Genomic DNA, 10815 nt, shown 5'->3' on the forward strand with positions numbered 1-10815 from the left:
ATAAATACGTGACAACTAGTAATCATTACAGCTTGGATAATCTCTTTATCATAGGAGATTTGGTTTGCTGAAAGAATGAAAACCTTGATTGCATGGCGGACATCATGCTTATTGTTTGCCAGACAAATATTTTATTTTTTTTTTTTTTTTTTTTTTTTTTTTTTTTTTTTTTTTTTTTTTTTTTTTTTTTTTTTATCAAATTTTCATCTATGTTTTGGCTTTCCTCTCCCTTTGGCTTTACTCTATAACAAAGTTTCTCTTAGGGAACTGAAAGTATACTTTTCCTCCTTTTAGCTTTTGGGGGAGAAGAATACTACTAGTAGACATGGTTATCCAGTCTTCAAGATTAATGCCCATGCTCTGCTTCTCAGAAAGTCAAGCAGCAATTCTGTCCTAATCCAAAGGATCCCAGTGCTCATCCAATATGCAGAAATATGAACTTTCTCATGATCATACCTTCTTTAAGAATCTTCATTTAAAAATTCTATAATCTCTATAGGATATAATAACAGAATAAAACAATTTTGACTGTCCTAAAGAAGGCTAAGTCTTCTAAGCCTCTGTGCACCTTTTGACAGCCTAGTCCCTGCAAAGAAACATGATACTCTATCCCAGCCAAAATACAGGGTAACTTGCTTGTATTTCTCCATGTTTATCCTGTTATGTGTAATGGAATGATTTTTTGGGATGCACTTTCTGTTTGCCAGATACATAACACACAAGAAGCGTATTTGACATGTGAATTTTTCCCTTCTGGCACATGCAGTGTTGTTGCTGTTTCCATGGCATTGTTGCAGACATACAATCCTCAAAAGAAGTATTGTAAACCGAAGGCATATAAATAATTTTTAAAACAGTGTCAAAGAAGTATGAATCAAACTTAACACATGTTTTGCAGCCATGTACTAAATCTTTAGTTTTTCTTTTACTCTTTCAACTTCCCTTTTTTAATCCAGTAGTTAATACCCACAGTGAAAGAACTTGGGATATGGAAGAAAGCCAGAGAACATCCTAGCTTCTCTCAGCCACATCTTTGAAGTAGGAGTTTAAGACACTCCTATGCCTGCAGGTCTAAACTGCCACTTTGGCCATCATCTTTCCGGAGAAATTAGAGTTGCAGTCAGCTACGTACAGATCTGAATTCTTTGAAGCTGAAAGGAAGAAGAACAAGTGCATAACCATTAATTAATCTTTAAAAACCTCTCTGGATATTCTTGAAGCTCCGCATAATTTTACTGTGTCTTTTAAATGAAATCAGTTTTCTAATTACGATTTTAATGTATGCTACAAAGAAGAAAGCCAAGGATATGCACCGAGTTTGTGCGACCTCGAGTTGTTCAGTGAGAAGGAAGTCTGAAGAATGCAAGAAGAAGGTAATATGGTGCATATTCAAGCACAGTTCTTTCAGTTAAACCCGCTGCTTTTAAATGTTGTCTACTCATGTGTAATGCGGATCTGACTTTTAAAAAGTTGTTTTTGTTACTGTGAAATTCCCGAAATTTCTACAGTTTTGTATGCAGTTCGTATTCATAAGTTTTGTATTGCAGTGGTGCTCTGAAAAGGTTGGAAAGGCAGCTGTCTGTATGTCCAATCAAAGGGATGCCCCATTCCATGGAGGTGTTCAAGGGCAGCCCTTGTCTGGATTAAATTGGTTGGTGCCCTGCCTGTGGCAGGGGGTTGGAGCTTCATGATCCTTAGTCCCTTTCAACCCAAGGCATTCTGTGATGCTATGAATCCTTGACATTAAGTCTTTATTAAACTTCTATTTGCCAAGGGCTATTACAATGTGCCATATGATGTTTGTCCACTGAATCGTTTAATTCCTTAGTAAAACAAAGTACTCATAATGCAGTGATGGAAGGAAATAACAGTTTCACAATTTGTGAAAATGCCCAGAGGTACTGAGGCAAACTGAAAATGAATGCAAAGTGTTAGGGTCCATGCAAATGTGGACAAAATTGATATTTCAGTGTTAAAAGGCCTGATTTAAAATGAGTTTCAAGCTAGCATGTAACAGATAGTGACTTTCTTTTCTGAGGATGCTATTATCAATGCATAACCCTTCTATTCTAGAGATTATGTTGACAGTGATTGTTAAAAAGTATTATTTGACATCACAGGAATGTTTTCTTACTTACTGTTTGTTCTAGACAGTGTTGGAATAACATGAACTGTGTCAAACCTCTGAAATACTCATTTATATTACAGATAATAAGTTTGTGGAGGTGGTAAATGAGATTAAGCAGTTTTAATCTAAGTGCTGAGAGCAGGAATCTAAAACCTGCAGTTAGCTGCACATGCAATTATAATTACCCTTGTGTAGAACAATTCTTCCTGCAAGCCTTTGTGAAAATCATTCTTTTGAACTACTTTCGTTTAGTTATTTAAAAAAAAAAAATAAAAAAAAAAACATCCAATAGAAGTATAAAATCTGAGGAATTGTTTTATGCTTCAACAGGGGGTATGTTTGTAAGTGGTAAGAAAAGCCCACAGCCAGCGTTATGGTCATGGACTTGAGACCTAATTGCAAAACTAGTGATTACAATAAAAAGAAGAAAGGTATGAGTAATGTGAAAACTGGCTCTATGCACAAATAGGTGGAAAGCTCCAGAACTGCAGTAGGACACCTTGGAGGGTGTATATGGGACATTATAACAAATATGTTTTTTTTAGCTAGTGGTAAATAGATTTTATACAAAATAAAAGTGTTAACCTCCTCTTTTAATAATGATGGAAAATGTGACAATGACTTTTTCTAATAGGAAGAACTGTAACTTTTCCTCAGCCTCTTCAGAAATTCAGATTGTTTGAGGAAAGTGAATTTCCACTAAACCTCTAAATATATGCAGAAAAAGGAAATCGTGTAGCACATCTGCCTTCCAGGATGAATCCTTTCCACTTCTTCAAAGCAGTCATTCTGCTAGTGGTTACAGTTATGTCTTTTTTTTTTTTTCTCTTCTTCTCCACCACTTCCTGTTAAGCAAAAAAAAAAAAAAATACTTCAGAAAAAAAAAAAAAAAAAAAGGAGGGAGGGAGGAGGGAAGGGTTGGGTGGTTTTTCCTAACACTGAACTTCAGCCATTACACCAGACATTTGCGGCTAACGCCCTACCAAGGCAGCACGTTCTGGTCCTTATCTTTGAGTTCGAGCATTGGAGGCAGCTGGAAAAGGGAGAAAAATATATTTTATCTCATCTGTTGTTTCCTGAAAAACTTATCTTTAAGAAATAATAAAGAAAATTACCTGTACTATAATATATACAATTATTTGACGCCAGTCCAATGTATAGCTGTTCAGATGAAAGCATATTAACCACAGATGGCAGTATCAATTTTCCCTTCGCAAGGAAGCACCGAAGAAGTTGATTTATATACAAGGATAAATTAAATCTCGTAAGTAATAAACATAAAATGAGCCCATAAAAAAAATCTAGAGATTTGCAAGTGAAGCAACTGTCTGACAGATGTAAGGCACAGAAGGTCTTGTCCTGTGCAAATCTTTACCACGTTGAACTTGATCAGTAAAAAATATTCCGAGGGCAAAATTTAATAAGAATCATTAGAAATAAAAAAGAAAACTTGCAACAAGAATAAGTATACATGAGGTTTACGTAAATCAAAGACTTAAATTAAGAAGCACATCTTTACTGTAAGATCAAATGCCCCCAGTTTGCTAAACTCAAGTCAAACAGTTGCCTTACTGAGATAGCAAGGACAGTGAGTATCTTGCTTGCAAGTGGAGGAAGCATTCAGAAGCAAAATCGTTTGGGTCTATGTTTAAGAGTTTAAAGGATAAGTGGACATATTAGATAGGAAGTTTCAGAAAATCCAGAGCCCTGAATGAAGTGGTGGAATTCAGAGTGTGAACATATAAACAGAGAATTAGTTGTGGACTTAAAAATTTGTTTTACGTACCAGATAAATACGTGACGAATCTGATTTCTCTCTCGCGTGGTCCCAAGTACATGCAAGAATAGAACATTTTCTTTGATGTTTCAAAAATGTACTGTGTGTCTACAGCGAGCATGTGTTTGGTACTGAAGAAAGTTGATTGATGTCCTTTAATGAAAGTTGAGAGTTCAGTAGGACTGTTAAAATATCATGCCCTGAAAGATAACGTCCCTCCTGAAAGTTACAATTGAAAATAAAGCCAGAATCATTATAATTGAAATGTGAGCCTTCACAAGACATAAGTGGAGACAGAGGTTTTGAAAACATATATTTGTAGCATAAATATAACATGCATAAGTATTTCTGGCTTTATAAACACCTTTAATCTTTACCATGTCTTCATATATCTCCAGAATTTAATATGAATAATAATTGTCGTGGTTTAGCAAATGCACATAATTCCAGAATACAAGCATTTTTATGGGTTTGCAATAACATAATTGAGAGTTTCCTTAAATTAAAATTGAAAGAACAGGTGGCAATGCATGGCTGCAGAGCGTTTTAACACTTGAGCAGCTCGAAACGAAGAGTAAATGTTTTCTTAATAATTTTTCTGCAGCACAGCACAGAATGCAATCTAGAGAGCATAACATCATGATAAAATTCCTTTTTATCTCCAGCTAGTGAATTAATCAGGCAGCCATAAGTACATATTGGGAAAGTAATATGGAAAACAAAGCAATTGGCGCTGTTTGCGACAGAAGGATTGCATAACTTTGTGGAGGAGATGACAGAGCAATAAAGGAATTAAGGGGGCAAGAAGTCATTAAACAATGATTTTAAAACAAACAAAACAACAAACAACACTATATAAATTCCAGATTCAATGCGTCAGTTTCTAAAACATTGTCCATCTACTTTGTCACGCTGCCATTGTTGCAGACACTGAAAATTTACACTATTCCATTTGAAAATTGTCCAACTAAATAGTTTTTCTTGTCTCCCACGTCGGCCTTAAATGGCTTTTGAGTTAGGTTGGGGGCTATTTCTTCTTAAAACTACACTGTGGTGTGATGCAAATCCCAACAAAAGCATCCAGTAGAAGGAAGAAGATGAGGATAAGGCCAAATGCTTTATTGTTTTCTTGAAACTGGAACCTATTGTCAAACTCACAACAGTTCTAGCTGAAAGTAATTTACTAAATATGGTATCAACAGAATTTTATAAGGAGAGAGAATGTGAAATTGATAGTGGATCGGCCTACCTACCACAACGCTGGAGAAGCGCAGGCAAAAGCGCAGCGAGAAGCGCAGGCAGAGAAGCGCAAGCGAAGCAGCGCAGGCAGAGAAGCGCAAGCGAAGCAGCGCAGGCAAAGAAGAGAGCATCAGGTGACCTTGCCGGAGTTATATCTCCTCGCTGACCGCAAAGCCCCCTGGGAAACGTAGCTGCTCTTCTCCGCTGGACAGGCACCCGAACTTGAGCATCAGCAGTCAAACCCCCAGTACATTGCATGATGTTATGATGTGGAATACCGATAATGAAAAATCATGAAACCATGACATTCCACCCCTTATTCCACATCACTACATCATGCTTAATATAGACAAACAAAATATAAACACACGCACTAGGAATTACTGACTGCACTCCCTCAACATCAAGTTCCCTTGCGGTACACATTGAACATCCCCGTTTTCCTGCATCACCCACCAAGTGGACCCAGGTCCCTGGGCAAAAACAGTTCCACGAAGAGGTTTGTCCTTCTCAGAGGCTGGAATAACCCAAACTGCCTTTCCCAACATATTCTTTACATGTACAACAGGGACTTTATCTCCCTCTACGGTATGTAGGGAGCTGGACTGGGTTGACCACCACGATTGATAGATCCTCTGGTATTGACTAACCAGGTGGCTTCTGCCAAATGCTTCTCCCAGTGCTTAAATGTACCGCCTCCCATTGCTTTCAGCATAGTTTTTTAACAACCCATTGTATCGTTCAATCTTACCTGAGGCCGGTGCATGGTAGGGAAATATGGTAAATCCACTCAATACCATGACCTTTAGCCCAGGTACCTACAAGAGAATTTTTAAAATGAGTCCCATTATCTGACTCAATTCTTTCTGGGTACCATGTCGCCACAGGACTTGTGTCTCAAGACCTAGTATGGTATTTCGGGCGGTAGCGTGGGGTACTGCATAGGTTTCAAGCCACCCAGTTGTTGCCTCCACCATGGTGAGCACATAACGCTTACCATTACGAGATCGTGGCAAGGTGATATAATCAACCTGCCATGCCTCCCCATATTTGTACTTTTGCCATCGCCCTTCCTCCCAGAGAGGTTTCATTCTCTTGGCTTGTTTAATTGTGGCACACGTGTCACAGTCGTGAATGATTTGCGCAATAGCATCCATAGTTAAATCCACCCCTCGGTCTCTAGCCCACTTATATGTCGCATCTCTCCCTTGATGGCCTGAGGTCTCATGGGCCCATCGGGCTAGAAATAATTCACCCTTGTTCTGCCAGTCCAGATCTATTTGGGCCACCTCAATTCTGGCAGCTCTGTCTACCTGATGGTTATTTTGCTGCTCTTCAGTAGCCCTATTCTTGGGCACATGGGCATCTACGTGACGCACCTTTATAACCATATTCTTTATTCGGGCAGCAATATCTTTCCACAGGTCAGCAGCCCAAATAGGTTTACCCTTTCTTTGCCAGTTGTTTTGCTCCCACTGCTGTAACCACCCCCATAGAGCATTTGCCACCATCCACGAGTCAGTGTAAACATAAAGCATTGGCCACCTCTCCCGTTCAGCAACATCCAAGGCCAGTTGGACAGCCTTTACCTCTGCAAATTGGCTCGATTCTCCTTTTCCTTCAGTGGCCTCTGCAACTTGTCGTGTGGGGCTCCACACAGCGGCTTTCCATCTGCGGTGTTTCCCCACAATACAACACGATCCATCTGTGAATAGGGCATATGTCTTCTCATTTTCGGGTAGTTCATTATATGGTGGGGCCTCTTTAGCACGTGATATCTCTTCTGCTGGCGGTGTTCCAAACTTTTTGCCTTCAGGCCAGTCCATGATCACCTCTAGATTCCTGGACGGTTGAGATTCCCCATCCGCGCTCGCTGCGTAATCAGCGCAATCCACTTACTCCAAGTGGCATCAGTAGCATGATGGGTGGAGGGACCCTTTCCCTTGAACATCCAGTTCAGCACTGGCAGTCGAGGTGCCAGAAGGAGCTGTGTTTCTGTACCGATTACTTCGGAAGCAGCCCGAACCCCCTCATACGCGGCTAAGATCTCCTTCTCAGTTGGAGTGTAGCACTCTTCAGACCCTCTGTACGCCCGACTCCAGAATCCCAGGGGTCGGCCTCGGGTCTCTCCTGAGGCTCTTTGCCACAAATAGCGAAACCAGCACGCAAAAGGAAATCTGGATTATTTGCTCTCCTTTCTCAAAAATTTCCCTTTTGCGTGTTGCCCCACACGATGATGCCCATAAATATCCCGTAAGTGCTCAGGAGCACCTCCCTTTTCCCGTGCAGCTTGGATCAACCCATGGCAAAGGGTTGGGCTATGTTTCCACCCCGGGGGCAAACGTTTCCAGGTTACTGAATGCCCCTCCAGGTAAAAAGCAAACTTTTGGCCTAGATTCTTTGGTAAAAGGGAATGGAAAAAAAGGCTTAAAGCAATATCAATGGTGGCGAAACCATTTGGCTGCCTTTGACTCCAATTCATATTGGATTTTCTAACTATCTGGCACAGCAGCACTCAATGGGGGTGTGATTTCCCATTCAGGCCACGGTAGTCCACCGTCAGCCTCCATTCTCCACTGGCTTTACCACTGGCCAATGGGGCTGTTAAAAGGTGAGGAGCCCTTGCTAATCCCCTCCCGATTCCCCTAGTTGGTGAATCAGCTTCTGAATGGGGAGAAAGGGAAACCCTGTTGGTGCGGTACTGCCGTCTGTCACCGTTTTTGTAGCAATGGGTACTTGTTGCTCTTTCACTCGTAGCAACCCCACGGCAGATGGATCTTCTACAGGCCAGGAAAAATAGACAACTGTTTAAAACCCCTTTCTGTGTCTACAGCACAAATTTCCAAAGGCCCATCGAAAACCCTTTGGGATCCTTAAAAAATCCCCTTCTGAGGTAATCAATACCAAGTATGATGGAGCCCCTGGGCCAGTCACAATGGGGTGTTTTTGCCAGTCTTTACCAGTGAGGCTGATTTCGGCCTCCAACATATTTTAGCTCTTGGGAACCCCAGTCACCCCATGAATAAAAATTGATTTTGTCCCTTGGTGACTCGAGGGCATTAGAGTGCACTGTGCACCATATCCACCGGGGCCTTATATTTTCGTGATTCTGTTTGGGGCCGGGCCCATCTAATCCACACAGCCCAAATAAACCTTTATCCCTTTCCCCCCCCTGGCGGGGGGCAGGGCCCCTCTATTTTTTACCTTAAATTGTCGGGCAGCAACTGGAGCAATCCCCTTTTTTGGGAGAAGTTCACCTTGGGGTTGATTTGCCCCTTGTAACTCTCTTACCCGGGCTTGAAGTACAGGATAGGTTGTTTATGCCCCCTCCTTCATATCTTCTCCAGGGTCACGTAGGTAATGCCACAAGGCCCAAAAAGTGATGTGGCTTACGTTGTCACTTGCTCGAGCAGGGGAACGTCTTCTTTTGAAAGGCTGAGACATTAGATGCCACCGGCCCGGGGGGAAATAAGTTGATGAGCCCCCCAATAGGGTGTTTTTGGGGAAATTTTGGGCCCCTTTGATGTATCCGTTACCTCCCCCGGATTTATCAGCTTCAGGCACGGTTGATAGTTTTTTCTATTATTTTCTTCTTGTTTTTTTTCCATTCTGTCCAGCTTTTCAGCTACCTTTGTAATGGCTGAAACACAAGCTCGCAGAGGGCTTAAATGTAACTCAAAGTCTTGAAGTTTATTAACCAATTCACTTATAAGGGGTCTTCTTTCCCCTCTGCCATACATTGCTGCAAATGTGCTGGCGTACCTTTCTGGTGCGGTCTTTGTGAATGTACGCCACATGTTTGGTGTACACCTGACTCTCTCGGGATCATGCTCTTGGTCTGGCTCGTCAGGAATGAAATCGGGGCTATGTAGCATTTCCACCACAGCATATTCTCTTAAATAACAGATGCCTTCTTCCATATCAGCCCATTTCTTTTTCTCAGGCATCAGATCATCTTTGAAGGGGTATCTTTCTTTTACAGCTAACAACATCCGCTTCCAGAGGGTAAAGGCCTGGTTCTGGCATGTACTAATACCTCTGTCAATGGCTGAGTCCCTGGCAATGCCACCCAGTTGGCGAGCTTCTCTACTATCCAGCCACACACTGTTGGCCCCATTGTCCCAACATCGAAGTAACCAAGTGGCAATAGGCTCATTTGGGTGACGTGAAAAGTCTTTTTCTCAGACTTCGAATTTCATTCATTTTCAGAGATCGATCAACAATAGTAACGATATCTTGCTCACCTCTTACTCTTTCGGACTTCTTGTTGCCCTCATTGGCGCCGGTGACCGTGGTCTTACTGAGGGCCCCTCCCTGGACTTAGGGGTGCTTCTTGTGGATCTTGGAGCCACTCCTCTGGACCTCCTCTCCTCTTCTTTCTTCTCTTCTAACTGAGTCGAGATTCGTTTCATTTTCCGTCCTCTTACAGGGGCAAGTGACATCAATTGTGGTGCTTCTTGTAGTTGATCAGGTTGGTCAGTTCCAATGCTCTCATCCTCCAGTTCAGCTCGGAGCCTGTCTCGTTCGATTATGAGAGTATCTAGCTCAGATTGGAGGGTCTTGTTGAGATTGAAGACTGTTGAGTTTGGATTGCAGGGAGTCTCTCTCAATTCGGAGGGCATCTCTCTCAGATTGGAGGCTGTTTCTCTCGACCAGGAGACTCTCTCGCTCATTTTGCACTGTTTCCCTGAGACTCTCCTTTTCAATTTCACAAACTCTCTCCCTCTCCAGGATAGTATTGAATAAGGCCCGGTAAGCATTAGCCAGGCCCCAAATAATTTGGGCCTCCTCAGATCTTCCTGAGCCGCGACATTCCTGTCTCAAATATCTGTTTAAATTTCAGGGTCTTTCAGGTGTTCTGGAGTAAAGTTCCATGACACCGAAGATTTCCATCTCTCTAAAGTCTCACCCAGGCCTCTCCACATTCCCTGCCACTCAGTATTTACTGGTTTTGGGGCAGACTTCCTCAAAATATAATAAATACTAATAATAAGTGAAATGGTGAGCAGTACATTCACGGAGATTAATAACGTGATCAGGTGAGCATTGAAAATCCGCATAAAGAATTCAAAGGAGAGCTGGAAACCTGCTTAAAAATCCCCAACCCTGTAAAATTAGCAGCTCCCTCTGGAATGGTATGCCACATAATATGCAGATGCCACATAGTTATTTCCATCCATGTTTTCAATTGGCTATATATACCTATTGCTCCATAGAGCAAAGTGGTGAACTTAATTAAGGCCCAGTATGTTTTTAGCATTAAGAAAGAAGAGACAGTGGCATGCAGCCCCTTAAAAGGCAGTTTTCAGTAGAGAAAGCATTTTTTCTCTTTTTTTTTTTTTTTTCTTTTACAGAAACAAGATAGCAAGGCTCAAAGTTTACAAATATCCTAGAGTATTGGCCGTCCGCCTGGACTTTTCAAGGTCACGCTTTCAGACAGTACTGGTGAAACAGATAAACTTTCCCAATGAAGCTGTCTGAGAGCGGAGAGAGAGATTTGTTCAAAAAGCTAAAAAGCAACTGTTGCCCGCATTCTCCACCAAGAATGTCAACGGTTTACGGGCTGGTTCGGCCCGGTTCCGTGACTAGAAGGGCGGAGGGATCCGCGGATCCGCGCCCCCGGAAAAAAAAGAAAATAAGGGACCCCGAAATAATTGAAAACAGTGGCAAC

Source organism: Meleagris gallopavo, chromosome 5, assembly GCF_905368555.1.
Source record: "Meleagris gallopavo chromosome 5, MGAL_WU_HG_1.1, whole genome shotgun sequence".
NCBI lineage: Eukaryota > Metazoa > Chordata > Aves > Galliformes > Phasianidae > Meleagris > Meleagris gallopavo.